At 40.3% G+C, this 27,936-nt stretch overlaps 1 protein-coding gene across 47 annotated transcripts in view; it reads right to left on the bottom strand.

Moving 5' to 3' along the window:
• Positions 1 to 27,936, bottom strand: part of SORBS1 (sorbin and SH3 domain containing 1) — a 215,667-nt gene that overhangs the window by 165,143 nt on the left and 22,588 nt on the right. For 44 of the 47 annotated variants that reach the window (XM_030488185.1, XM_030488198.1, XM_030488193.1 and 41 more), the window contains exon 1: positions 4,116 to 4,236. The exons of 1 other annotated variant lie outside the window; for it this stretch is intronic. The gene's annotated coding sequence lies outside the window, so the exon portion shown is untranslated. Of the gene's footprint in view, positions 1 to 4,115; positions 4,237 to 27,936 lie in introns of those variants that run through there. 2 more of the 47 variants (XM_030488188.1, XM_032919970.1) reach the window with 1 other exon arrangement.

The following is a 27,936-nucleotide window of genomic DNA, read 5'->3' as shown; positions in this document are numbered from 1 at the left end:
ACAGATTTAGTGCTACACTGTAATTCTGCTGCTAGAGAGACATCACACAGAATATGGTACAAACTTGACTAAAAATCAGTCCAGATCATCTCCTCTTATTGTGAATGGGTAGGAAACCCAAATACCCAGGTTTACATTGTACACATTAGACAGGTGTAAAAGTAAAGGAAGAGAGAGAGAGAGAATAAAATGCTGACTGACATACAAGCATTCACACACCCAAATTCAGATATGAAGTGTCTGATCTGAGAAGCACATCACATCTACCTAATTATTCTCATCCAATACTATTTGCTTTTCCAAACACATTCCAATGAACACCATCTATGATGCAGGAACCCAAAATTACTTATTCATGCTTCATACTATCTTAGTGAGACCATGAGAAGGCATATATAAAGGTATTATTTCTTCTAGTATTTAAATAGCCTTTCTGGGATGGCATGTAGTGTCTGTTTTAGCAACACTCAGCAACCACACGCAAAGAGAATGAGGCGTAACTGTATCTAGTTAGCAGAGTTCTTACAGAGAGGCCGACCATCACTGTCTGAGCTGCTGTTTGGCATGGATCAATCTTCATGCAAAAAGAACCGCAGAGTGCTGAAGAACCTAAACATGCATGGCATCAGTATGACACCTTCTTTGAAAGACACTTCCAGTAGCACATTTGCCTTTCTTGCCATGCTTGGATAAGTACCATCTTAGCTGTGTGTGAAGACATGACATCATCACTTCTCAAACCTTTCCAAAACCTGCTTATGTTGCGGCATGTAGAAGGGTCACAGTATAATATGCACAGCAACAGAGGCTGAAATCATACTGAATTCAAAGACCAGGTTCATAGACCAGGTTCAATTTAAATACACAGACTAAGTGCCAATCACCCAAGGAAAAGGAAAAAGTGGAGGGAAGCATGTGGGTACCCAGCATTGTTGAAAAAACAGGCTTTTCTTAGGCTCCTACTTCAGAAATCTTGAGCAGCAAGTAAAAGCCCTAGCATATTTTTTTACACAATAAGAACAAAGAATAAAACAACCTACCCATGACTGAGAACTTCAAAGGCCTGAATTAAAAACAATTTTCAAAGAACACTGAACATTATCCATGCCAGTGCATTTCCCAATGGTGAATAAATCCAAAGGAAAAATCTCACACACACACACAAAAAAAACCCCTTCTCTGCTGAAAACTTCTTGTCCGCTTTTAAAGGCGCAAGCAGTTTCCATAATCCCGCAGGTAGCATCTGCTCTGATATAAATTATGCTAAGCAATGAAAGTGCTGACCCTATCTTAAGACTTGCACCACAAACAGGACACATCATACAACCTAATTCTGTAATGCTCATGCACATATATAGCTCCACAGAAATTAATGGGATTATGGAAGGGATTGAAGACTGAAGAATCAGACCAACAGAACCTCTCTGGCTCACTGCAAAGGACTGGGCAAAGAGAGAAAACACAATGATTGTTCACCTGTCTTGGGAGATCCATATATTATAGTCTTCGCTCAAAACAAAACAACAGTGCTGTTTTGGTATCCCCATCTGCCCTGTCCTATAACAGACCAAAAAGGCATTTAGAGAAGTTAAGGGCCAGAAAACTGAAGAAAACACACCAAAGAAACATAGAGGAACAGTTAATTAACCCGTGTAGTTTTCTGCTGCAGGATACCACTGAGACAAAGCATTGTTAGTAGTTTCATATATTATTTAGCACATTGTATACAGTAACACATCAGAATAAATAAATTTTGTGACCAACATCTGCTGCCATCTCTAAATAGTAACGTGTCTGTGCACACATGCATGCACTCAAGTACACATACATAGAGCACATTCCTAAAAATAGGATGTGTAATTTGCACGAAGGTTTAACATTCCTGTTTCTTTACCAGATTCAACCTTTGCAAAAAAAGTAAAGTTGTAATTCAACATTTGCAGAGTGCTTCGAAGTTTCTTAGCTCTCCTTTCCCCCCCACTCCAAATATTTTTCCTCCCCTACAAACAGAAAACACAAGAAGAAACCTGTTTATCACATGACCTCCTTCCTTTGGAGGAATCCTTACATTTGTACTCTCTGAATTGCTTATATATTGAAGAAAAAGGAAGCTGCAAATAGCATCACATGGAGCACACAATTCTTACATTCCTGACTTTCAGGTTAGCCTTCTGGACATGTGAAATTTGTTAGGCACTGTTTCCTTCTCCTTGTGGACAGCTTAGGCAAGAGCTTGTGTGTATGTGTGTGATCTGTTCATGTTTACAAAAAATCTGATGTATTCCAAAGACCACACTTGCTGTGTTTTGACTGCCTAAATATCACTACTTATATCTTTTTATGGTATTTTCAATCAATATTGGGTTTACAGAACAGGATTATTTTACAAACAACTACTTCTATTTAAAGATAGTAAGTTTACTTACTGAACAAGAAAAGGGGAATATAAAAGAAGTGGGAGTCACTTGGGGCATTAGTGACACACACATATTTTCTGTATGCGTATATGTGCAGCAGAACCAACATGGTCCAGCCTTAAGAAGTTCCGAGATACTAACTCTGCTAATAATCTTGAGCAAGCTAAACCTCCCCTTGCCTTCCTGTATCTTCTAGGTAGAAAAGGTGTCCGGGGCAGATACTGTTTCCTTTTATGACACGGTAGCAACACATACAAGATGCTACTTTCAGTAGCATAATCCATAAAAATTAAATACTACTGTATAACAAAACAAATATTGCCCCAGAACAGCAGCAGTAATAGCAGTACAAAGCAGGATAAAGAAGCAGCAACTACAAGTAAGCCAACACCAATCTTTGGGCAGAAGAGTGAAAAGCACATTCTGCTTAGAACAAATTACACTAACAATCTGGGCTCCACTTCGAGTCTGTTGATTTGGGGGCTACAATGGGTACCTATATGTGAAGGTGTAGCAACCACGGCACTGACATGAGCACAGGGCACTTACTGGTTAAAAATCAAACATGGGTAACAGCAGGAGCACGGGCAGTTTTGCTGAAATGAGATCTGCACAGCAGGGTAGGCATGGCTTTTCTTCATTATCCTAATAGCCTAATAAATAAATAAGGGATAGTTGTGTCCATGGTAATCACACTGGTGATTTTTTCTCCCCCTTCCTTTCCAAGACACCTTAAGAGAGGGGTAGCCATACCAGGGCTGCAGAATCTTATCTGTAAATAAAAAACTGAGACCTAAATGAAGCCCTTTCCATGATAGGATTTAATTAAAACTACTGTGAATTCTCAGACATCTGAACCATGTACTATTCATCAGGCACTGGTGATACCTAAAACTGCTGCCAATTATTTTTCACTCCTGAATTTCTTATGGACAGATTGTAAAGGGTATTTACACCTCTGCATAAAAGCACACAAAATACAAATCCTCAGAAATGCTAGTGAGACTGACCAGTAGCCTCTTTTCTACTTAAAGACACAACGGTTTCATGCCTTGCCATTCCCAGCTTATTTTATCCAAACTACAGCAAGTGTTGGCTTCCTAAAGTACAGTATTCTCATCATGTCACATGCAGGGCAGCATCCATGTGCCGCTGACTTGGTAATTGCATTATCTGCAGCCGCTGATGAATGAACAGCCGTAATGCATACATCCTGGGTTTAGCTCTCTCAGGACAAGTAGATACAGACTCCCCACACTAGATTCACTCAGTTTGCTGAGTCCGAAGGCACACAGAAAATGCCCGTGTGCATTCCCTCTCATTTTAAATGCAATGTTGTATTCCGCTCCCCTTTCTGACTGACAGAAAAATAACATTTCTATTTACAAGCACAAGAAACTCATTCCCAAATCCCCTTCTCTGCATCTGCAATCAATTTTACCCACAAATAACAAGGCTCGCATAAAGGCTTACAAAAATTGTGGTGTAACACCGACCACATCCTCAGATATTAGGAAAAAAGAGGCGCTAATATCCCACAGCATAATGGCCCTTTAAAGGACACCTAGTCCTTATGGGTATAAATAATCTCAGGAATAAAATGGAGCCAAGCCGATTTTCACTGCAGACGGGGGGAGGGAACGGCCGGCTGCGACAGCCCCGACTGCTTCGAAAAGTTGACCGCGCAGAGGAGCTTACCTTGGAGAGGCAGCGGCAGCCCCTGCGCCCGCCGAGCCGGGCCCCCACAGCCCCGCCGCCCGCTCGCCGTCCGTCCGCGCCGAGTCCCGCCGCCGTCGCGGCTCCCCGGCAGGCGGCGACCGCCGCTGGCACCGCCCCCCGGCCGCGGCGCGGGAAACGCCCGCATCGGCACCGAGCGAGCCTTCCGCGGGAGAAAGGGGAAAAGGGCCTGCGCTCGCCGGCCGGGGAAAAGAAACGGAACCCGACTGCGGGGAGGGTGCACGCGCCCGGGTGGCAACCCGGGAGCGGGGGTTGCGGCAGCCTCTCGCCCGACCTGTTGCGTGTGGCGGTCGCTGGTGGCTCCCAGGGTGGTGACATTTGCCGGGGACGCCGGGCTGGGGGAGCCGTTCATGGGTGCAGATAGGTACGCGGTTTAGCAAGCGATAAATTAAGGGATTTTCAATCCGGCCATCTGATTGTATGTAATACGAATCACCGTAAAATAAGGGGAAGATAAGAAGAAGGGCAAAGAGACGACTCTGGTAAATCACTGAACGATTCTGGGAAACAAAATCAAATAGAGGACTGGGGAAATCCCTAACAAACCTCTGTCTCATTCACCCTGCATTGGGTGGGATTAATGTTACCATTTTGGTTTCATTAGTGCTTAGGGCGCTGCTCCTGGATCAGCTTAGGTGCTCCACAGAAGTGAGGGAAAGCCAGTCCGTGCTCAATAGTATATGCACAAAACACATAGAGATACCAACCCACATAAAGGCCTGACTGTGCTGCCTTTGTGCAAGGAGGAAATGCAGTGGACATAGAGGGAATTTCATCCTCCTCAGGCTGTCATGACATCTCATGTTCTTTTTTTCATCTTCAGCAGTTACAGTTCTAGTTTCTTCCTTTTCACCTTCAAAGTTCTTTTTGTTTTTTAATATCCTGACAGCCACAGGAATCTAGTTTGTCTTTACTTAACTACTCCCATGAATTAAAAATATCACCATATAATTCAAAGAAATCGCCAAAATAAATTAATTAGATCTCAAGCCGTAAATTAGTTTGTAAAAAGATCAAGCATATTTTGGCTTCAATTGCCAGAAGACACAAAGGAAGTTTAGCACCAAACTTTGCTCCCTCCGAAACCTCACTAACCTCTCAAGGGCAGCTGGAAAAGCCTCCTTCATTTCAGATAGATGAATACATACAAAAGGCAGGCTAGCTGCCTTCCAGATGGGGACCAGAAGTTTGCAGCAATGATCCTGAGCAGCTCTCCGCTTCTTGCAATCCCAGGAGAGAGGAACGTGACCATCATCTCGGAGCAGAATGGACAGCCGGGAAATCTCAAAACTGAAATCCAGCTTGGGCAGAAAATAAGTGTCCATTTCTCTCTCATCTTCTCTCATCTGACAGAGAGAAGGGTGATAAAATTTGTGGCATCCTGCCAAGATCACTGAACCCACTTAGGCACAAAACCTCATATTACCCAGGCTGAGTAGCAATAAAGAAGGAAAAAAACAAACAAAAAAAAAAAGGTTGTGATTTTACTAATACTCCCACCCCTCAAAAAAAAAAAAAAAAAGACTCTCTGCATCATCAGACGAGCAGTCTATGAAAATAACTGAAAGCCTAAGGCCTGGAGTTCACCTAATAGCTGAAATGCTCACTTTCAATTTAGAGACTTCCTTAAGTGCAAAATGTGTGCAAGTGTGTATATACATCTCCATGCAAAAGAGGCAGAACACAGGATCAATGTAGGTAGAAAGCCAATTAATCATTGCAGCCTTGATCTCTCCTGACCTGTTCAGGGTCTGTAAGGGTTGTCTGGCTGTCTCTACTCTTGAAACAGTGCTCTAAGGACTAGCTCAAGTACTGTTAATTTAAGTAGGTTGGGGACTTGCTAGTTCATCCTGGACGCAGGAATGTCAATCTGCCAATCTAAAATAGGCCGATCCACCAGTGTCAAAAAGCAAAGCTGTCTGTGCCCTTCTACCACATTAGCACCTCTCAGTGCAAGAAGTCTTGGACCATATTTTTAACTGCAGTGTTAAAGTACCACTCCTGCTATCCTTAGAAAGATGATACACTGCTTATAGACCCTGTGCAGCACTACGCATGAGTTGGTGGAATCATAGGGAATGCACAAATGAAAATCTTTTCTGCTTGGAACAGAGGAGTCAGGTCCGTTGTGGTATAAGCTGTTATGGCCATTAATATGGCCACCAAACTAGTCCCACCCATAGCATCAGGCAACTGCAAGTCAAATCATGGAGAAACTGCGAAAGCGTACTTACATATATGACCCAATTTTCAAAAGCTGTTGAGCTTTTCTGAACATGCACCTAAATAAGAGAAGATACCTTCCAAAAAATGCTCAAAAACCAAGCCTGCACCATTTTACAGCTAAAAACCCCATCAAAATATTCTCGGTCTATCTGCAAGAAGCCAGCATTTCCTCTGTAACAGGAGAGGGCTTTGTACCTTACTGCTGTCAGCAGGTGACTTTACAGATGCCCATCTGCTAAGCAGTTTTGTAAACAGCAAACATTTTTCTCCTGAAATGCCCCATCTTACTGCTCCACTCAAAAGCAGGAAGCCTGCCTTCCTGCCTGTGCCCCTGCTGTATTAAAAAAGGCATGTAATTGACTGTTATGTTACTAGCAGCTAAGCTAGTAACATAACAGTCTAAGATGGCACATGAACATGAGAGCATGAAGTATGTAGCAGGGCCAATCGTTTCGTTAGGAAGTGAACTCAGCCCTTCCTGCGAGGAGTTATGTTACCAGACGGACCAAATCTTTCATCATAAAGTTACTGGTTTGAATCCAGTGCAGAGGAAGCCCAGGCTAAATAAATGAATGTTCCCCACTGTGATTGCATCCCCAGGAAATTGCCCCAGAGAGCATTTTTCTCTTTAATGGTATCTCCCGAGGACAAGTACAAGGAGGAAACTAACACTGCCAATACTTCAGGTAGAGGCCTGTAAGAACAACTGTCTGATAGCCTTCACAGTAATATCCATTTTTAGGCATCCCTCTTTTTAAAGGGTTTGTGCTTTGTGCAAATATGAAGACTGCACCACACTTAAAACCCTGAGACATTACCCACGTGCTTTGGAATTTTAATGCTAATCTAAATACCCTCACTGAAACAAGATAAATGTAATGGCTAAATAACTGGCATGAGAAAACAGAGATAAATGGATTATGGGGCAACATAGACAAAAAGCACCTAGAAGTATATCAGAATCCTTCTTTCTAGGAAGACTTTGGCTACACCACACATTTGCTCTTCCATCCCCCCACCCCACCACCACCACCTTTCCACTGAAATTTTGAACTGTGAGTTTAGCAAAAACATGACCCTTCACTAGACAGCTCGCATTTGAGTCCACATGCTGGTCCCAAGAGCTGTGATACCTCCCTTGAAATTTTTTTGTGCTCCCATAAACCATGTAACTTGGTAGATTCTTATTGACAGATGTTTATATGTAATAAAGATATATGTACAGATACTCCTAACTTACTGAAGTTTGTGAGACTTCTGTGATCATCTTTCATGATGATGAGAGTTTATCATATTGATCATGAAATTCCCAAACTGTGCCTCTAGATTAGGTCAGAGGAGGCACACATTAGGTGTTTGCATGAACAAGCTCACTGCTGCCATTTAGTGCTGGAATGGGGATCCCCTGAATGAGGTGGCAAAGAACTGGATGGGACAAAGCTTGCTACCAGCATGCTGGCAGTGATGTGAGAGGAAGAAAAATCCCTGCTTGACTCAAACACAGATAAACTTTCTTCAGAACTAAAGCAACACCATCTTTTTAGGTGTAAATAAAGACATTTTTTAAATAAAATCTGTGACACCACTGATCCCAAACACTGGCATTTCCATACCTATAGCTTGAGCAAAAGTGCACTTCAAGGAGGAACGACCCCACTTTATAAGACAGCAGCTTAGACAAGCAAATCAAGTGGTGTCAGTCTCTTAGATGAGTCTCTTAGTATCACAGCCTCAATGCAGGTATGCTGACTCCAGGCCCCTCTTCTGGGCTCCCACCATCCACCATCACACTATTTAAACCAGACACAAAGTCATGCTGATTATGTGAAGGCATCCAGACAGAGCAACTGCAACATTTTCCAAAGGCAAAATCATAGAGTGTAGTGAAAGGGAAATTGTATTGACTTTTTGCATTGCTAACAAGGGATTTGCAAGCACACAGGCTATATTTGTTCAACCAGAGTTGAAAAGAAAACCAGAATCATATGAAACATCCCTCTAATCCATGAACCCAGTGAACAGGATGGCCCTGGCTATTGTGCCAGTATATACGGCTTGGGGTCCTTAATCCTTCAAATTATTGGCATGGTGCACTTGTTCTGTGACAGCTCTTTCAGGTCTTTTCCCATCTCTTGTTTTGATTTCTGCTTGAGTAAATAATAGGGCAAAAGTGAGACACATTTGTTTCTGCCGTCAGGATGAATGGCCTGGATCTTCACTGCCCTGCTTTTTCTGTCGACATTGTATCTCGTCTAATGCACACGGGCTACCATCAGGAAGGAACCCTCTCCCACTTAGTCATGTATAAAAATGCAGAGTGGAAATAATGGCATGAAGTACAAAGCTGTTGAGGATGAGGCCCAAAAATACAGATAAAAAGACTAAAAGCCAGAATCTACCTTATTTACATAACAGACTACCATTCATATCCATAATGAGAAAATGCAACATGAACAAATTGCTTCAATTTTACAAATGGAGAAACTGGCAGAAAATGGCAATAAGACCGTGGTCACCCCACAAAGCAGTGGAGGAGCAGAGCAGAGATCTCAGACTTTCTTAGTCTTAATTCGCTCATGTATCCACTAGGCAGCACTGCCTTATTTTTGTATCAGAGCCATTACAAATTATTGAACCAGGATTATGGCAATTTATACCACCTTTGCACTGACAAACAAGGGAAACAGAAATTACACTATGGAAAGGTTTAGCTGTGAGGTGATCTTGAACAGCTCAGGGATTTTGTATCACAGTTTTCAACCTTGGCTGTGGTAAATCCTGCAGGCTCCCAGCTGATATGGGAGAGGTCAAGACAGCATTGCCTTCTGGAAATCCTTTGGCTAAAAAGATTCGCACTCATTCAATGGGCAGCCTTTATTTGTCCTCAAAAGACTCTGAATTACTTTTAAACTATTTTAGAGTCTCTGGAGAGTCCCATTACCTTTTTTCTTTATAATATAAATGGAATCACTGTAAAGAACTATGATCCTTGTTGGTATTGATAGTAAAAAGGGAAAAAAGCAGCATTCTGTTTGTGCTTGCTCTAGAGCTTCACTGAAGAGATAGGACAGAGATAACCTTGGCATCTGTTGTTATATTCCAAATCCCAGGAGGAATGAGGGCTCTGAATGCTGGTTTAACACTTCTCTTGCTGGGAACTATGTAAAAGGAAGAAGCAGGCTCTGCAAACCAAGACAGTTTTCTGGTGAGCAGAGATAAAGTTTGTCTTTTCCCCTCTCTGACTTCCACCATCACAGCCCATTCCTTCTCTCTGTCTGGTAAACAGGGGGAGGATGGAGGAGGATGTACAGGCATAATCGTTCAGAGACCTGATTCTGTTTCTAGCTTTGGCACTACTGCATGCAGCCCTGTACAAAACACTTGTCCACTCTTATCACACTGCCAATATTTCCAGCCCCTTCAATGTAAGTAGGGGCTGCCACACATACCCAGTGTCCACAGACATGCTCCCTGTGCCTTATGCATAAAGTCATGAAAGTTTTTATTAGTCTGAGTCTATTGCAGATCATATGTGCAAGAAATCCATGCTTCCTCAAAGGGAGTGTCTTGCTGTGCAGTTGTGACAGGTTGTGTGGGCCTATGTTTCTGCCTGGCCTAATTAATCATTAAACCATTTCAACAACCAATTCTTCTTTGGCAGGCTATGCAGGGTCATTCATATCTATTAATATATACACACACATAGACATATGTACACACAGAGAACATAAAGCCACCTTTGTTAGTTAAACACAACTCATCATTTTAACAGTTAACATTGTATTCCCTGATAAGATATAGATAACGCTTAGAATAAGGTTTTCCATACAAATAATAATAATTTATGAACCTGAAATGCTTTCCATAAATGCATTATAATGGCTACTTCAACTTTTTGTTGTGAAGAATAATTCTGACAACAGACTGAAATATTTATGAAGAAATAATAATAAGAACAACATTAAAAGGGTAGAAACAGAGTCCAAGTGCATTTCAGGTTTTGGTTTGAGCAATTCTGGATGTAGGTTTTCTTTCACTGATATGTTCATCTTTAATCAGAATTCATAGGGACTTCCCACCCTAAAGAGGGATCAGATGTGATCTAGATGCTTCATCACTACAGAGACTTTTCCCATCTATCTCTACAGGTAGCAAAATACCTTTATCTAGCTGGAAACTTAAGCCAGCACAATGCATAAAGTGTGCTAGATCTCAGAAGTAAATAGTGAAGAAAATGCTAAGCAATCAATAATACTATGCAATGCTCATGGCTAGCTGTAAAAATATCTTCATCAGATTGGCTGCCTTTTCCGTGATCCCTCTTTCCAAGATCTGATATTATTCCTACCCTAAAAGAGCAGAAATAGTCTGCAGCTCAGGACAATTTCTTCCCTTCCACTCACAGAAGAACCGAGAGGGCTCTTCTGCCCATTCTTGCCCCATCCATCCTGGGAAAGGAGAGTGAAGAAATTGAACTATTTTTAAAACCTGCTGGAGAACATGAGCTGTGCTGTTGGGGACAGATTTTAAAAAGTGAAACTGCTGAACAAATGTAGGTTTAGAAGCAGATTTAATTGTCCAATGGACAAATAGAAGAGCAAAAGTACAGGTGATGATTTTTTTTTTCTTCATTCAGAACTATTTAAGGCTGATTGCTTTGGATGAAATACCAATACAGCTCCTGTAGCCTAATTTTTAATTTGAATTTTAATTTTAAATGCAAATTGAACTGATCTGGAAAAGCTTTTCTTTTAGGTGTTTCTGCCTTCTTTGCATTTCTTTACACCTATTTTTAACTGAAAGATAGGTAAAGCAACAATCCAAGAGATATAGTGAATCTAAATGTCTTTGGAAATTAATAAAGCAAGAGAACCTAAGCTTGTAACACTTTAGACCAAGGCCCATCACCAAATCTCTGACCTGGGGATACTTACTCAGCACGACTGGCAGCCAGGTTTATTTCTCAGTATTTTCATGAGTAAAACTAAAGTCTTGAAAGCAATTTGGGAGAGGAGCAAAGCACCTACTCTCTGCTGGTACTTAATTTGGTCTCTATTTTTATCAACCACAAAGGAATCTTCATCTATCCACAGCAAGCCTAAAACTATTTGTAGTGTGAAGGAACTGAGCACAGCAACATTAAACAGAAACAAAGAAACAGAAGCAAAACCAGAAACAAAGCTAAGGTTGACAAAAAAATAGTATTAGAAAAATCAGATTCCTTCATGTCTCCTTTATAATGGAGATCTAAGCTTGTACAGAACATTAGATCTGAGTTCAGACCTATCTTCCATAAGGAAACATAATAAATAGCGGTAAACTTAACACTCAGATTTTGAAATAATAATAGTTGTCATCATCATCATAGTCTTGCTTTCCATTAAAGACTCTAAAGGCATTTTGGGAGCATCACTGAATATTCACAGTCCAGCTATTGCACAGACAGGGTTTTTTCAAATTTCTTTTTTGTCAAAGAATAAAGTAACATGGTGTGAGTGCTCCCCTTCTCTACCTTAAAATTTAATAACCTGGAAATATTCACTCACAAGCCCAACTCAAAACATCCTCTAGGGGACTTGTTTAGAGCTGCACAGTCCTCCTTCATTCCCTAAACTCCCAAAATACTCCATTTCCCACCTGAGCAGCCTCTTATCCCAATGGTTGGTCATTTAACATGAAACCTATATAATGCAAGGGATGGAGTAAGTAGTAACTCCAGGTATTTGTCCTATGACCAATCTACGTGAAGCTGGGCATGTTAACTCTTGCTGCGTCCCAGCCTGTCATGGGTAGCCTGCTTTCAGTACCCAGTTTAGTTCTAGACCTTTATATTCTTCATGGCAGATTTAAGTGTAATGCCTTATTGACTCATCCTCTTTCTCTTCAATTCCCAAAACTATCAATGTAACCTGCACTCTGAAAACCAGGATTTTCTAGTCTTCTAAGTAGCCACCATCCCACTGAGGTAAACTAAGTGCTGTCCACAAATCTTGGACATGGACTTGCTTCCTAACAGCTGATCTACCAAGTGGCTTAAGCCAAAATACCAGTATTAGAGTCCTAGGACAGAGCACAAATCCTTCTCTGCCACCCTCTTGACAGGACGTTTAATTCCAATTAAGGGGCAAAAAGGGAAACTGGGGACAGTTCTGTTTTAAATGTTATCACAGCTAGTCAACCAAAATTCCTAAGTCCTCACATTTGTGTTCTGCTGCATAGTCTATGTCTGTCTCAGTCTGAAGATTAAAACTGATGAGTAAGCTGTGTATATGGAATCCCTAATGTTCTGAAATGCTTAGATAATATCAAGTCATTGTACTAGCATTTGTTTGAAATAAACATACAAATTACAGAGAATTACTGAAAGACATCCCCTGAGTCACTGGACTTTTACTGTTGTTTGTTTACTGAATAAACCCTCCACTCTGGGAATGTCAGTGCTTTATATCATAAACACAAAGGATTAAAGAGCCACATCTTTATGACATATACCTTATAAGCACATAGAAATACTTCTGCTATTTCATTTGGGATATCCTTAATGACCAAGGTGAGAGTCAGCTTTCCTCTGTAGCTTTCAAAGCAGTTTCGGATGGAAAGCAAAGCTAATTATCTGAGACTCAGAAAATTAAACGGCTGGTACACAGTCTAACACCAAGCCTTGGATCTGGGACAGAAATCTGCTCTTCTGACTCCCAGTCTGAGGTCCTGTGCACTAAATGATCCATCACAAGACACTGACTACAAGGTGTAATAATTTCTCTTAATACAAATTAAGACATTTTTGTACTCCAGGATAGAAAACTGCCCTTTTATAGCTATGAGTCACCCTGAAAATTCCCTTCATTATCTCCAAGCCATTAAAATAATCAGCTTTATTTTGCAATCCTAGCACTTCCATTAGTCGCTAAACTAGTGCTTTCCTTTGGGAATGCACAGTATTTTAGGAAACCTACCTGTAGAAAATCCTTTGTCTGAGAACTTTTATCATTATAAACCATATCTATGACAAATAAAGCAATAAATGTTTAAAACAGTTAATATGGTATAGCTGAAGGAGGGAGATATAGAGCTCCCACCTAGGGATTATGAATATGAAACCCATTGGGTTAAATAGTGACATAGGTTGCTCCTGCTGAGGTATTTCAGTGGTGTGCTTGGAATACTTTGTGTTCAGACTGCTTCAAGACTATTCATAACAAATAAGCATCTTCCACCTTGCTTGACTGACTCTAATGGGATGGACAAAGGAAAAGAGACAAAGTATCATTTAGCACACACACTTCAAAAATGGCAAGAGGATAACAACATTGGGGACTACTGGGCAAAGCCTAGGGGTACTGATTTAGAAGCTGTACTACAATGATAAATCTCCTGCACCAAGTCAGTCTGATTACCATTATTACCCAGAAGCTTGGGGACAGATTTTTGTCCTCTGCATATTAACTAAGGGAATATATGCAAATGTAACAAGAATTAAAACCATCAGTCATGCAGCTTGACTTAATAAATATATTTGGATATGGCATGAGGACCACTCTTGCTTTACTGGCTGTAGCAACCCTTTTGAGAACATTGCCACGTGCCATTTTATCACACTCATACAAGGAGTGTACCCTGGGGTTTTTTTCTTCAATAAGACCTTTTCTGTAATTGATATAAGGATACATTCACTAGCAATTTTGATAGTTGGACATGGTCACAGTCCAAGATATGGACAAATATAAGCTTGCCAGGTACATTCTTGTTTGAAAACCTATGTATGTATGTACATATGTATATTCTTGTTCCCATGACAGACAATGCACTATGTGAAAATTGTTATACTTTATGAACATCATCTTCTGGTGATCCTTGAAGCTACACAGATTGAAGAAATTGCTCTGCCTTCCACTAAGCATTTAATTTGCCTGAATGTTAGCTTCTATGATAAAAAGATTGTAATGAGTGTGGTCTTGGAAAATTTAATCCATTTCTCTGTTATTTCATTGCAGCTTGAGTCTGTAAAAGGGCTATAGTTGCATATAGTAGAGAAAGACTATCACTAGCCTCCTGGGGCTTTAAAAAAATAGACACACACATCCCTTCGTGAGCTGGATACCTCAACAGTAATATCATGCCTTCACTGTCTAGGAAAATACAGTCTAGCAGGAGAACAACACTGCAATAGAGACTACTGCAGCAGAACCAGAAGGAGGTTATATTGTTTATGGTTTGCAGAAAGTCATAGAATCATAGACTAGTTTGGGTTGGAAGAGACCTTCAAAGGTCATTTGCAACCCCCACGCAATGAGTGTGTCAGATGTTAACCTAATTTGAATTCACTTTTCTTGTAAACAGAAATTACTAGAGTAGATGGTAACAGTCTAGAGAAAGATATTTTAAAAGGACTATTGTCAATGACAAAAACCCTGCTACATTGGGTTTTATGAGATTAATCTTCAAAGGTTCACGAAAGAACATGCAGTGCAAAAAGATCACCTTGGCAAAAGGAATGTTGATTTGATGGCTACTCTGGAGAGCAACCTCAAGGTACAACTCCTGCCATTGATGCCAGCATTTTTGATGAAGCAATATTTATGAACGTGTTGAAACCTGATGCTAGCAACACACTTAATGATAATGCTTTGAAACGTTTTGTCATACCTTCGAGTGAGAGCAGCAGGATTGTAGGCTGAGTTGTTTGTGCTGTCAAAAGTCTCAAGGCTCAGACTAGAAGCAGGAAAGGAGAGGGAGGCAAAAGGTTTTTCAAACCTCTAGCACTAAGCCAGCAACAGCTCTGGCCCAACACATTACACTAGCTATTTGCTGAACAAGGCCCTTATGAGTTTACACACATGATACTGGCACCTGAGTTTCCCTTACTCTCAGAATGTGGATGGATTGAGAGTACACTGAGAAAGGCCCCTCCAAAAGTAAGTATTTGGCAACAGTGAATTGCACTTCCCTGGGGGCCCCAATGGGGCATGCAAAGCATGCACTATAGATTGGGAAAGACTTTATCTAGTCATTTGTGCTGCATACTTCTGTAAATTTCTTTTTCTATCATTTCTAAATGTTTATAAAGCTGTGTATATTCCTGAAACACAATAATGTCTTATTACACATACACTAGTCTGGGTTACTACTATTAGGGAAGAAAAATGTCAACTTACCAATATATAGCAAAATTGCATTGGTGACGTGCAACACAATATGTTAATTCTACTATTTTTACACAAACTTAATCCACTACAATTAATTGCTTTATCCTTTAGAAGCCCTTAGGAATATATAAAAATTAATTGGGATGTGTTAACAGGATAGTCAGTACTGGGACAGCATCAGGACTCAGATTTCAGGCAAGCTGTCACTGGCACCATGGAAAAGTCTAGCAGAAACTTTAGATTTTGGTGGGTTTAGTAGCTGACATCCTAAAACTGTCACAAACTTCAGGCTTCATTATGATCCCCAAAACTTTTCATAAGTTCTGGGTTTTTTCTTTATTGTGCTTAGGCAGAGTAATTATGGGAGGGGCCACTAAAAATCCAGCGTCACTTTGAATCTTGCTAAACCCTTGTCCTCAATGACATTCATCAACAGTAAGTTCTACTTCTTAATTACATGCTGTGTAAAAACATATTTCCTTTATTGCTACATCAGCACATTTCTTTGTGTTTTGTCGTTGTTCTATCTTTACTGCAGCAGCCAGACAAACCTAGAAGAACCACACAATTTAAGCAACTTGGATGTTGGAACCAACTGAACAGCTCAAAGTAACTATACGTTATTTATATACATCCTGGAACATGCAAATAAATTTATGTCACCTATGATTATTTTATTTAAAGAACAATAGACCAAATCCGTGTCTTGTGAAACTCCAGTTAAACCAATGAGATTAACTGCAAGCTGGATACATAATAAAATAGATTCCTAGAGATATATTATCAACAGAGATCTGATCCTCTAAAACAAATCACTATGTAATCAGTTTCTGTGCAAAACCAGAAGTCAGTGTTCCCCCTGTCTCTCTCTGACTGTAAAAAGCTCCTCCATATTAAATTAACGGGTGCCTTTGACTCCTCAGCCTTTGGAGGTTGTGTTTGTGTGTGGTCTGTTTACTCTGTGAAGTATGACCAGCAGCTCATATGTGTTTGCCACATTTGCTCAACAGCCATGAGTGGCCCAGAGTATCGACTGCAAAGTGAGGCACACATGGCAATGATTAATGGAGCTGGGAGATAAATGAACTGGCAAGTCGTGGGGTGAGCTTTGAAAGGGGCACAGAATGGAGGAGGACAAGGCATCCCTCGAGTTTGATAATGCATGCACAACTAACTGCAAGAGTAAATGAAGAGATAGTGCCTACTCCTAGAAGCAAGAAAAAACAAATTAGACAAAAACATTATGACCAGAATTTATAACACAATACAAATGAAGAATATCATGTCTGGAAAGATCATAATAAAAACATCAGCTTCCTGCCAGTTCTCAAACTGGCAGCAGGGCTACTACACTATTAGAGAGAACTTCAAACAGCAGCTGATAAAGAAACAAGGGGAGAGTAGAGAAAAATAATGTCCCTTATGTTAACCTATAGAGTTCTGTGATATTACTTTACAGATTGCATCTTTCACCTACAAATACCTACAAATTTTATGTGAGATATATGTACAAGAACAGAGCTGTGCACAGAAATATGCGCTGTGACATGAATGCCATAGCTGACAAGATAAGTAGGATTCAGGCTTACTTTTGTGTTAATACTTGAGAACTGTCCCTTTCTCTCCAGGGTTAAACTAGAGAGCTCCGAAGTTGCTCAAGATGCCAGCAGCCTTTTGAGGAAAATATAAGACAAAAGAACATATTATCCTAGTCCAAAAGGCTGGGCATCAACAGTCTTCAAGTTGTCTTGCCCATGATCTTTTTCCTCTAGGTCCATGCCCTTCTTCCATCTATTGGCAAACATTATGTTTATCTGCGTGTATGAATGGGGGAAAAATGAGCTTTCATGACCACTGAATTTGCTTGCAGAGCAGCCCAGCCCTCCAGCACTGTCATCCCACCCAGCAGCCTCAGTCTGCAGAAAAAAACATGGGAACTGGAAAGCAGCAATTAGTCCTATGGCCTTTACTCCTTGGACCATTAACTGCTGCTAACCAGTCTCTGGGATCCCTCAAAACAGACGAAAATGTCCTTGAAATAGCTCTCCTTTCTTACGTCTGATTGGACCAAGTACAAAACACTGAGTAATTTCCTGTTGATTCCACAATTTTCTTTGGGATGGCAAAGAAATTTCTTTGGCACAAGGCACCATTTGGTCACTCATCTTGTCCAGCGCACAGATGGGTCTCAGGAGAAATGGAATCATAAACCTTTCTGAAGCAGGCTGCCTTCGAAGGACCAAAACTACAACTAACCTGAAACAAGAAAGCCTTCACACAATTTGTGTTTTCACTTTTTTCTACCTGAAAATCTCAATACAGCAACACGTATTAGTAAGACATGTTACAGGTAAGCTTCTCAGTACACCAGAGCCTACGCCACTTCACTGGCCCTGGTGGTGGTTGTGACAAGAAGGATGAGGCTATCCAGCCCCAGAGTTTCAGGCATTCAGTTCCAGAGTTTAAGTGTACTTCATCCACCTTGTACAGCTTTCCTAATGCTTAGCCAAGAAAGGCTTTGATTCGTCTGGCCAACTGCATCAGTCAATTCAGATAGGGAAGATGATAAGATACTATAAAAAAAACCCAGTTAAAGGAGATTAGCTGTATGTTTTTAGGTCTTTGGCTCCTTCAACATATTCAAACAGTTGTGGCATTCAATGGTATTTCATTTACTAGTTTTTGAGTTAAGAGGCAAAAGCTGTTCTTTTTCCAATTAGACATTATTCATTGCCTCTCAGCTAGGATAGACCGCAATCACTCTAGTGAAATACACTCTAGCAAAAGACCACTCCGAAACTGTAACTAGTGGAAAACAGTGCTGCATGGGGGTCATATTTTCATTAGTTTGAGTGCTATCTCCTTCTTTGTGTGACAACATTGATTTCACACTGATTGCAATGGCTGAGGAGGACAGTGCCCAGATACAAATGTGAGACAGGGTATTCTTAGAAAAGAGACTCCCCAGCTGAGAGCTGTCAGTCTCTCTAAGTTACTGGGAGAACAGACACACATTGGCTTCTGGGCCACAGCGCAGGTTTGGCCTAATTTGGCAAGGAAGTCGTATGACTGACAGAAAAAAAGTGGGAAGCTCTAGGTGACAGGAAAGAAAGCACTGCCAGAAGCTGAAGCCCAGCAGAAATAGTTGTATTTGTTTATTGGCTTGTTGTCCACTGTGCAGAGCTCTGGAGGAGTAATTTTAAAAACTCATATACATTATTTTTTAAGTAATTACCCTGTTAAAGCATGAATTAGTACTACCAGGTATCTATCATCAAATTACCACTTGGATTGCATTTATTAGTTGAATCTGAGTATGATGCCACAGAAATAATGTCTTAATGCATAGGACAACGGATATAACAGCAGTATGTACTAGATACTTGCTTATATATTCTCAGGTCACTGCTAGGATGATAAAACACTCATACACTGCTCTCTGGTTCTGTGACATGAGCAGAGCTCCTTTAGTGAGTTATGATATTGTATTAATTCATTCCAGGTACGGCTGTTAGCCAGCACAGCTACACTTCCATTTTGATGTTCTGAGGTTTGCACATGTAATAAATCACAGTGGCAGCACCAGGATTTATGTGAGCAATTCCTCATATGCTTATACAAATTCATATACCTATCAAAGGCTGTCTTGTTTTGCAGCTCACTTTAGACACCACCTGCAAAAGCTTACTAAGTTTCAGGATCTGACATGTTCATTGAGTCAATTTATGCAACAAGAGATTCAGCAGGACCAAAAATTCACAGGACCTTTTGGAGAAATGCTTAACATGGAGACTCTTACTGTTACCTCCTTGTTTGCCCTTTACAGCCCCAAATGCATTCAGTACACTCATGTACTAAAATCAGAGTTAGAGTAATCTATGCATCTTGAGTGTCCCCATGTTCTCAGGCATTCATCATATTCCAATCACATTGGCATGGCATTTTCAAGCAAGCAGAATAACCAAACATCTATTCAGCAAAGCTGGTACGTAGAAGAAATAAGTTCCTCCTGGCACAGAGTTATGCTGAACAAAAGGGACAGGACAAGATTTTCAGAGAAGCTCTGGGCACTGGACACCTCAATCCCATTAAAAATTAGCAAAGTGACTTCATCTTCTTTAAAAATACTGGCTGTAATTATTCAAAGAACACATCAGTTAATACATTTGGATGTCATGGCATGTTTATAAAAATAGGAGCCTAAGTCAGGCTCCTGAATCCATACTGAGGCATTGAAGTAAGCATCCTGGTTTGCAAAAGTGCTGAACACCAGCCACTCCCACTGACTCACTGAATGTGCTCAGCACCTTGCTAGCAAATCAGACTCAAATTAGAGCACTGACACAAAGCTTATTAATCAGCCAAGTCTCAAACCAAAACCATTTCATCAGGGGAAGCAAGGAATGGATTAATATTAAGACTACATGCAAGAGTGGAGAGATTGTTCTGCAAAGGCAGCTTTAGATTGTTCCAAGAGATTTTCCCTCAGAAGTTTGACATTATTAATGCATGCAACATAAAACAGTTCCACAAACAGAAGCTCTTTGCCTGAGTCTGCTCCAACAACAATAATACTGGTCTCATAATGCACAAGGCATCCCCAGAGATTTGCACTAAATCATGTTGACAAGAAAATCAAGACAGAAACCATGCAGAAGAGCTTTGAAAAATAAATCAAAAGAGGCTACACTGATTCCGCAGCACCACTCTGTGCATGGATAAGTCAGCTTTCTCCAAAGCCATCTTGGATTGCTGCTATGACACGTGAAAATGTAGAAAGGCATGATAGGGGCAATGAACCTATGGCTATGTAAAAGAAATAACCTTCACTTAACACCCTGGGAATTCTGTTCTAACTACATCAGCACTACTATTGCTTCATTGATGGCAGGATTGGGCCCCTGTTGTTGAGTATAACATGTTCCGCTAAGAAGTTTGAACTACCACTAAATTAATTTTATACTTACTAGACATAGGCTTTCCCAAACAATGTATTTTCTGATTTACATAACAAGTTTTCTTTACACAGACTTATGTGCTTCCCACTTACATATTTTCCTATCTTGCCCCAATATACTTTTATAAAGGGGTAAATGTTTGGCCCCTTTCCAGAGACACTAGGAAAGCTTTATGGCTTTCACATGCGTCCCCTGAGAAGTCTCTGGGACAGAGGAGTCCTACCAGAAGGATCTCTGTCACACCATGCCCTATTCTCAGCCACCAGTGCTGAGGTGTTAAGCCATATGGAAGTGAATATGTCCCAAAAATATCAAAGCTCTGGTGCACCTTGACAGCTGTGAAAGACAAGAAAATTCAGAAAAGCTTCAAAGTTACCCTGAGTTAGATGGAGGCTTGTTTAGCTTTGAAGTTTGTGAGTGATTTAAGTCACCAAAGTCTTCCAGTTTTTGGCTGGATCAGTGATTCTGGCCTACATATTTTGGTAGGTATGTCCTCTTCCTCTGTAATTATATTTGATACAATGTTTTTTTGACAAAAATGCACTCCAAACATATTGTTATTTCTCAACATATTTTTCACAAACCTCTACATCTATTTTGCACCTTATATTCATTATTTTAGGCAGTTCTGCTCCTTCTACCCACCCCCCCCCGACTCTTTGTACTCCATGTTTGAATAGAAATGGAGTGACTAAGGGAAAAAATGTGTAAAGGAAGGTGGCATGAATAACAATGAAGATGGGTGTGCTAACATAAATCAACAGTCACCATGGTCACAGATGGCCTCCAGCTTCAAGACTGCCAGATGACAGTGATTTGTAGGCAGTGCAGCAAAGACAGTCTTTTGGAGGACAGTTAGGGTGTAGTTGAAGTTTGGCAGAGGAGTTCCTCCCATTTAAAAGAGAAGGTGCCTGAGTGGAAAAATGCAGACAAATATCCACTACAAAAATGCAGATAAATATTGGTGGAATAAAGTGGAGGCATGGGAAATGAGGTTAAATGCATCAAATAGTGGATGAAGTCTTAGCAATAAATAAGTAACTGCTCCCTTAGCTTTGTTATAATTACCAAAGCTGATATTTTTTTCTAATGAAACATGATTTCTGGTTTGAAATGTCCAGCTTAAACTACCTTAACAAGTTTGGGTTTGATGGGGTTTTGGGGGGTTGTTTGGTTTTGGTTATTGTTGGTTTTAGTTTTATTTTGTGGGGCTTTTTTCCACTTGGAAAAATAATGAACACCCACATCCTGAAAATAGTTAAGAACTTTCACTGGAAGAGTGGTGAAAGGCCAAGTATATTAGTATATTGTTAAGAAACAAATTGCATATGAAATTGATCTGATACAGAATTTAATACTTCATATCCCTGCTTAAACTGATAGTATCTTTCATTAATACCATGTTTAGGTAGTTCTCACTGAATCCTAGCTAGCAGTTCTGTTACTAGTAAAATCCTTTGGGGCAAGATTTGTAGGCAATGATAATATCTCTTCCTAAATTAACTGATACAGTTGAGAAAAAACAGACAAGCTTCTGGTGATGTCTGCTTCCTAAGTCTTTGACAGAAACACTCCATCATTCCCAGTAGATTTACCTTCTCTGACCCTCTGACACAAACCTTTAAATATGCTGTTTAAATTGCTAGCAACATAACTATAGAGAATAACAGTCTTGGGTAAGACATGGACATGTTCAGACTACTTACCTCACTTCTGTATCAAATTTGTTCATGCCAGGAGCTGCTCACTGAAAAAATTTGTTCCCAAGGATTTACTGTCTAAGAAGCCAAAATCCGATGTTCCAAATAAGCACCATTCTAGGACAAATTTTCAAGCCTGGATCCCAGGCTCTTTAGGTCCTGACAGAAACCATGCATTTCAATTGCATTTGGGAGTGATTAGCAGGAGGGAGCACTTGCAAAGACCATTTGATTATTACTGAAGATCTAGCAAACCACTACTTAATTTACCACATATCGGGGGGGGGGAGGGCACGTGACCAAACAAAACAAACTAACAAACAAACAAAAAAACCCACAATACAAAACCAAAACCTATTCATTAATCTCCTTAGATTTCTAGGAAAGCAAAGAGAAATTTCACATCTTCTTTAGTGCTATGTATTGAGGGCAAGTATCCAACCATAAAAGATTACAGTTGTAGGAGCCACTCACTGGCTCCTTGACTTGTCTCAGTATTATGTTAATCTACAGAACCAATTGTTTCTTTGCAAGACACAGATTCTGATCCTGGGCATGTCTCTGACTTCAAAAAGTGAAGGTTTGAGACGGAGTGGAGTGTTACTATTGAAAAAGAAACTTCAAACAAACAAGCTCACTGTGCTTGGAATATGTACACTGTATATCCATACCTAGAAAAACCTCCAACACAGACAGCAAAATCAAAGGAGGCAAAGAGTGCCTAACCATTACTGATTTGGTGAGAAGGTCTCTTCCACTAGCAGGTATCTGATGTTGTTACTCAATGACCAACCCTAACTTGAGGACTTCTACTGTGGGAGATGAGTTACAGATCATTTGTATTGATCTGTTGCAAATGGGAGGAAGCAGGAGCTTCCTTGAGGGTGCCAAACCACAGGTTGCTCTCACATATTCAGGGGACAGAGCAGGAAGGCAGGGACACAGGAGGTCCCTGTTGCACTTGTTGTGTCCAAACTGATGCTGAGCACTTCACAAATGCTGTGCAAGGTTCACACACAAGCTGGAACAAGCCCAAAACTTCTAATGCAATCCATGTATTCATGGAGTAAATCTAAATGTTAGCTACTATTCCCCCCTCCTCTCAGTTATTTTGAGTTTGTGTCAGACGGGAATCTGGACACAGCTAATACTTTTTCCAGTTGTAGACTACGAAATCCAGGAATCATTTGAGAGTAAGTTTCTCTTACTGGGACCAAAAAGCAGCTAAAAGTCACAGTTCTTAAGGTCTACAAAATCCTGATACAAATCTTATGCTAGATCATAGAATCACATAATCATAGAATGGCTAGGGTTGGAAAGAACCTTAAGATCATCTAGTTCCCTCTCCCCTGCCATGGGCAGGGACACCTCACACTAGACCATGTTGCCCAAGGCTCTGTCCAACCTGGCCTTGAATGCTGCCAGAGATGGAGCATTTACCACTTCTTTGGGCAACCTGTTCCAGTGCCTCACCACCCTCATAGTAAAGAACTTCTTCCTTATATCTAACCTGAACTTCCCCTGTTTAAGTTTAAACAATTGCCCCTTGTCCTATCGCTACAGCCCCTAATGAAGAGTCCTTCTCCAGCATCCTTGTAGGCCCCCTTCAGATACCAGAAGGCTGCTATGAGGTCTCCATGCAGCCTTCTCTTCTCCAGGCTGAACAGCCCCAACTTTCTCAGCCTGTCTTCATAAGAGAGGTGCTCCAGCCCCCTGATCATGCTCTGGACTTGCTCCAACAGGTCCATGCCCATCTTATGTTGAGAACACCAGAACTGTACATGATACTCCAAGTGGGGTCTCACGAGAGCAGAGTAGAGGGGCTCTCTCCTTTGACCTGCTGGTCAAGCTCCTTTTGATGAAGCCCAGGTACGCAGTTGGCTTTCTGGGCTAAGAGCGCACGCTGAAACCAGCTCATGTTAAGTTTCTCATTGACCCCCAAGTCCTTCTCCACAGGGCTGCTCTGAATCTCTTCTCCACCCAAACTGCAGCTGTGCCTGGGATTGCCCTGACCCAGATGTAGAACCTTGCACTTTGTTTTTTTTAACTTCATGAGGTTGGCATATACCAACCTGAAAACTTACAAAATTCAAATGCCACTTTCTTGGTTATTCCTGGCAGAGGAGAGGAAACTAAAGCCATCTAAACCAACATGAAGAGTCTTGGCAAACCAGTTCTATTACTTCATTAAAAGGTCAGGGCATAGCTGCAGAGTATGTGTTTATCCAAAGCTGCTGGGTCATGAAAACGTGGGGCTGTCACTACTAGCAGAACTACGTTTAATAGGTGGTGTTACTCAGCATGATGACAGTATCTTTTATGTCCTATTTAATGTTTCTAACAACATATAAGACTACACTAATAATTCATATTGCTGAGCTCTCCTATTCTGTTAATGCTCCTCAGTAAATCAGGAACTTGTGATTAATTTTGAATATATTGCTGCTTTATTTCCTAAAATGCATATTTTTCAAACAAATTCTCTGTACATCGCTATATTTATACACTACACTTATTATCCAATGCAAATTTAAATAAAATGGAATTGTCCACTAACAAAATAATTGTGTACAAAAATAATTTGAAATTTTGAATGCTAAATATATTCTACCTTCTGGATCAGTAAGTTTGTCTTTCTCTGATTAGTATCCCAAATAATATACCAGTAGCCTGAAAGCAAATAAAAAATACTCAATCTCCTCTTTCCCACGAGTTATGCTATTTCTGTAAAGACATGCAAATTATCTTGCTGGAGTGTGCAAAGATGCTGGGACAGTTAATGTGGTTTTGGTCAACTTTGACAACACTAGCTGGAGTTCCAGTGCGTATTCTCTTTTTTGTCAAGTTGTTAAGTTTAATGTACCCAAAAGTGCTGTCAATTGGATGCTCTGCTATCTAACGGTGTTTGTGAAAAAGCCATGGTATAACCAAAATCTCCCAATATCCACATTTTCTTATCAAACTCTGAAACGTGTGCCTTGGCCTCATCTTCTATACCAAACTTCACAGTGTGAACTAATGGCCCAATACAGAAATAACAATGTCTAATGTAGTACTGGAGCACTGTTAAGGAAAATCTTTAAGAGACTAGAAGACAGTGGAGGAAAGCAAACATGCCTTTTGGTATAGAAGGAAATAGGAAAAAGATGAAAGGAAAGAGTCAGAACATGCCACTTATATATGAAACACCATCCATTATACGGCAATTATATGGCTGTTTCTAATATAGGGAATTAAAAGCAAGCAATGACTCTTTAAACTTTTCTCTTGGGATTCTCGAGGTCATTATTACTCAGGTTCATGAAAACTATGAGTACTGAGAAATAGGGACAGGGAAGACAGATGGACTTAACAGTTTCAGGCCCCAAGAAGCTGCAGGATGTTCCCTTATTGGAGCAGGAGGGAGCAAATAGTGTACGTGCCCCAGGCACCAAAAATCGTCTTGTTATTCTGGTTCCTACACAACTGCTGACTACACAGTGTCCAAACAGAACCTCAGAATTCCCTTATTTCCACCCCAATAAAGTCCTTTAATGTATCTCTGGTAGCAGCAGATCAAATAGTAAGGTAGTAAGGCTTTTTCATGGTGCTTCTCTACATAACAGCACTTTATTCTGACAGAAACAATTTTGTATCTAGCCATAAACTCTCCTAAATAGAATAGTCTTGCTCTCTGCTCCGATTATTATTTCTGTAAAAATGAGATCTATGCAATGTAGTTCCATTCACATTTCTGACAAACATTTCTACATACTCTTGCAGTTGCATCAAGGCATTCGTGAAGCATTCAGCAGAGAGGGATGGCTTTGCTGCTTGAAAAGAGGTTTTTATTTTTTATATCTATAGAGAGTTCTTTTTGCTTTAGAGGAAGAGGGTAATAATTTTCACACAGTGAAGGGTCAAGCACACAAGAAGCAAGTGATCTAACACATGTAGGCTGCTGCTTACACTCTGTTATCAGATCTGTCTCTTTCAGAAGCTGCCAATGCTGTAGATGCCTGTTCCAAAACACAAAGGCAAGGCTTCTTAGTTCTGCACCTCGAAACTCAGAGCCTCTATAGCATTTCAACTTTCAAATGGTTTCTTGTAATCACAGATAAGGCATGATTCTGTTAATTATTCTTGTTGACAAATTAAGAAGCCCTCAAAGACACAGGTGAAACTTGTTCTAAGCCAGTCAGTAAGTAGCGAAGCTGCAACAAGTAGCTCCTGACCTCTGATCATGAACCTCAAAACATGCAGGCTCTGGCTAGTCTGAGCTGCAGATTAGCATGTGCAGGCAGAGTGTAAACTATAATCAAATGTGATTAGTTTTGTTTTGCAAAAAGTATTGCGCATAGTAGTTCTTTTCAGCAACTGTGTATCGGGATAATTCAGTGGCTGTATCTTCCAAAAATCAGTGTTGGTGAGTGAGGTCTTTTATAACACTCACAGCTTTCCACAGAGTATTAAAATGAGAGATGTTTATTTAAAGCTGGCAGTCTGAATGCACAAATCAAGTGTCTCAATGACATAAATGTCAAATAAATTAAATGTGGTGAGGTAGAAACATGTCCTGTGGCATTTTTTCCATGATATTGGGAATGCAGTAGCATGGAAGTTAGGAACAAAGCTGTACTACGTAAGGGAAAGCAGTAAGAATAGAGAGAATAGCAGCAAATAAAGTGAAAATAGTTATAAGTAATTGCTGATTGCAGGTGCCCAATTTGAATTTTCTTGGGCCTGTAATTTTTGTCTTCACAAGTGATGAGTGTCTGCAGTATGCAGCATTTTTGAAAACAGCTTTTAATTTATATGGATTTCAATTTAAATCTACCAAGAGTGAGGAGTCATTCAAATGCTTGCTTTCTTTTTTCAAATTCTAATATCAGTGGAGCCATCTTCAGAAATTTCTTTCATTTACTTATTTAGTTTCTCAGACAAAGAGGAATTTCTTTGCCAGAGCTCAACAATATTTTTGTCTCCCTGATTACATAACTAAATAGCCATAAAACAAACCAAGGATGGGTTTAGCACAGCTAACATGGAATGGGGAAATGAAGCTCATCTGCCGCTGCCTTCTGGGTGACAATAGAAAAGGCCCTTCCCTGACACAACTTCTGCCCCTGCATAGCACTGGTTGAGATTTATTCCTCCTCTCTAAAGCTTGAGCAGACACTTTCATTTTTCTTCTCCTTACCCTTCTACAGATAGAGCTCAATTTCACACAGTATTCTGTTCACAGATTTTTCTGTTTCAAGGCAGCTGCTAAAACGTACTTCAGGAAACAATTTCTGTTAGTATTTTTGCTGAAGGCAGAATCAAGAGCCCCGTCTGGTAGTGTTAGAGTGCAGGGTCTCCTTGCCACAGCTTTCAGGTCATATCACACAAAGCTGTACTATGAGGAGAATATTGAAGTTTCCCCAGAAATGCCATTTGATCACAAAGCAAAGTGTATGTCTCACAGAACCATCTCTTGATTTATCGCAATTGCTGAGATAAAGCTAGAAAACTCCAATGCTAACCTATTTTCATCTTTTTTTATCTATTGAAGTTTAAAATTAATGTTAAAGTAACATATCAAAGGTAAAATCATCCAGTAACCTGTTACCACACACTCTATCTCCCAGATGCACACTCTGTTTTCACTGAGATAATTGCTACATAAAGACTGTATGTATCTCAAAATACAATAGAAGTGGGAAAGATAAATATCTAAAATAAAGTCTTGTTTCAGAGGAAGGTGGTTGTTATGCACCTGCTTTTACATTCC

This window comes from Strigops habroptila, chromosome 5, assembly GCF_004027225.2.
Source record: "Strigops habroptila isolate Jane chromosome 5, bStrHab1.2.pri, whole genome shotgun sequence".
Taxonomy (NCBI): Eukaryota; Metazoa; Chordata; class Aves; order Psittaciformes; family Psittacidae; genus Strigops; species Strigops habroptila.
This window is presented reverse-complemented; position numbering and strand designations above follow the sequence as displayed.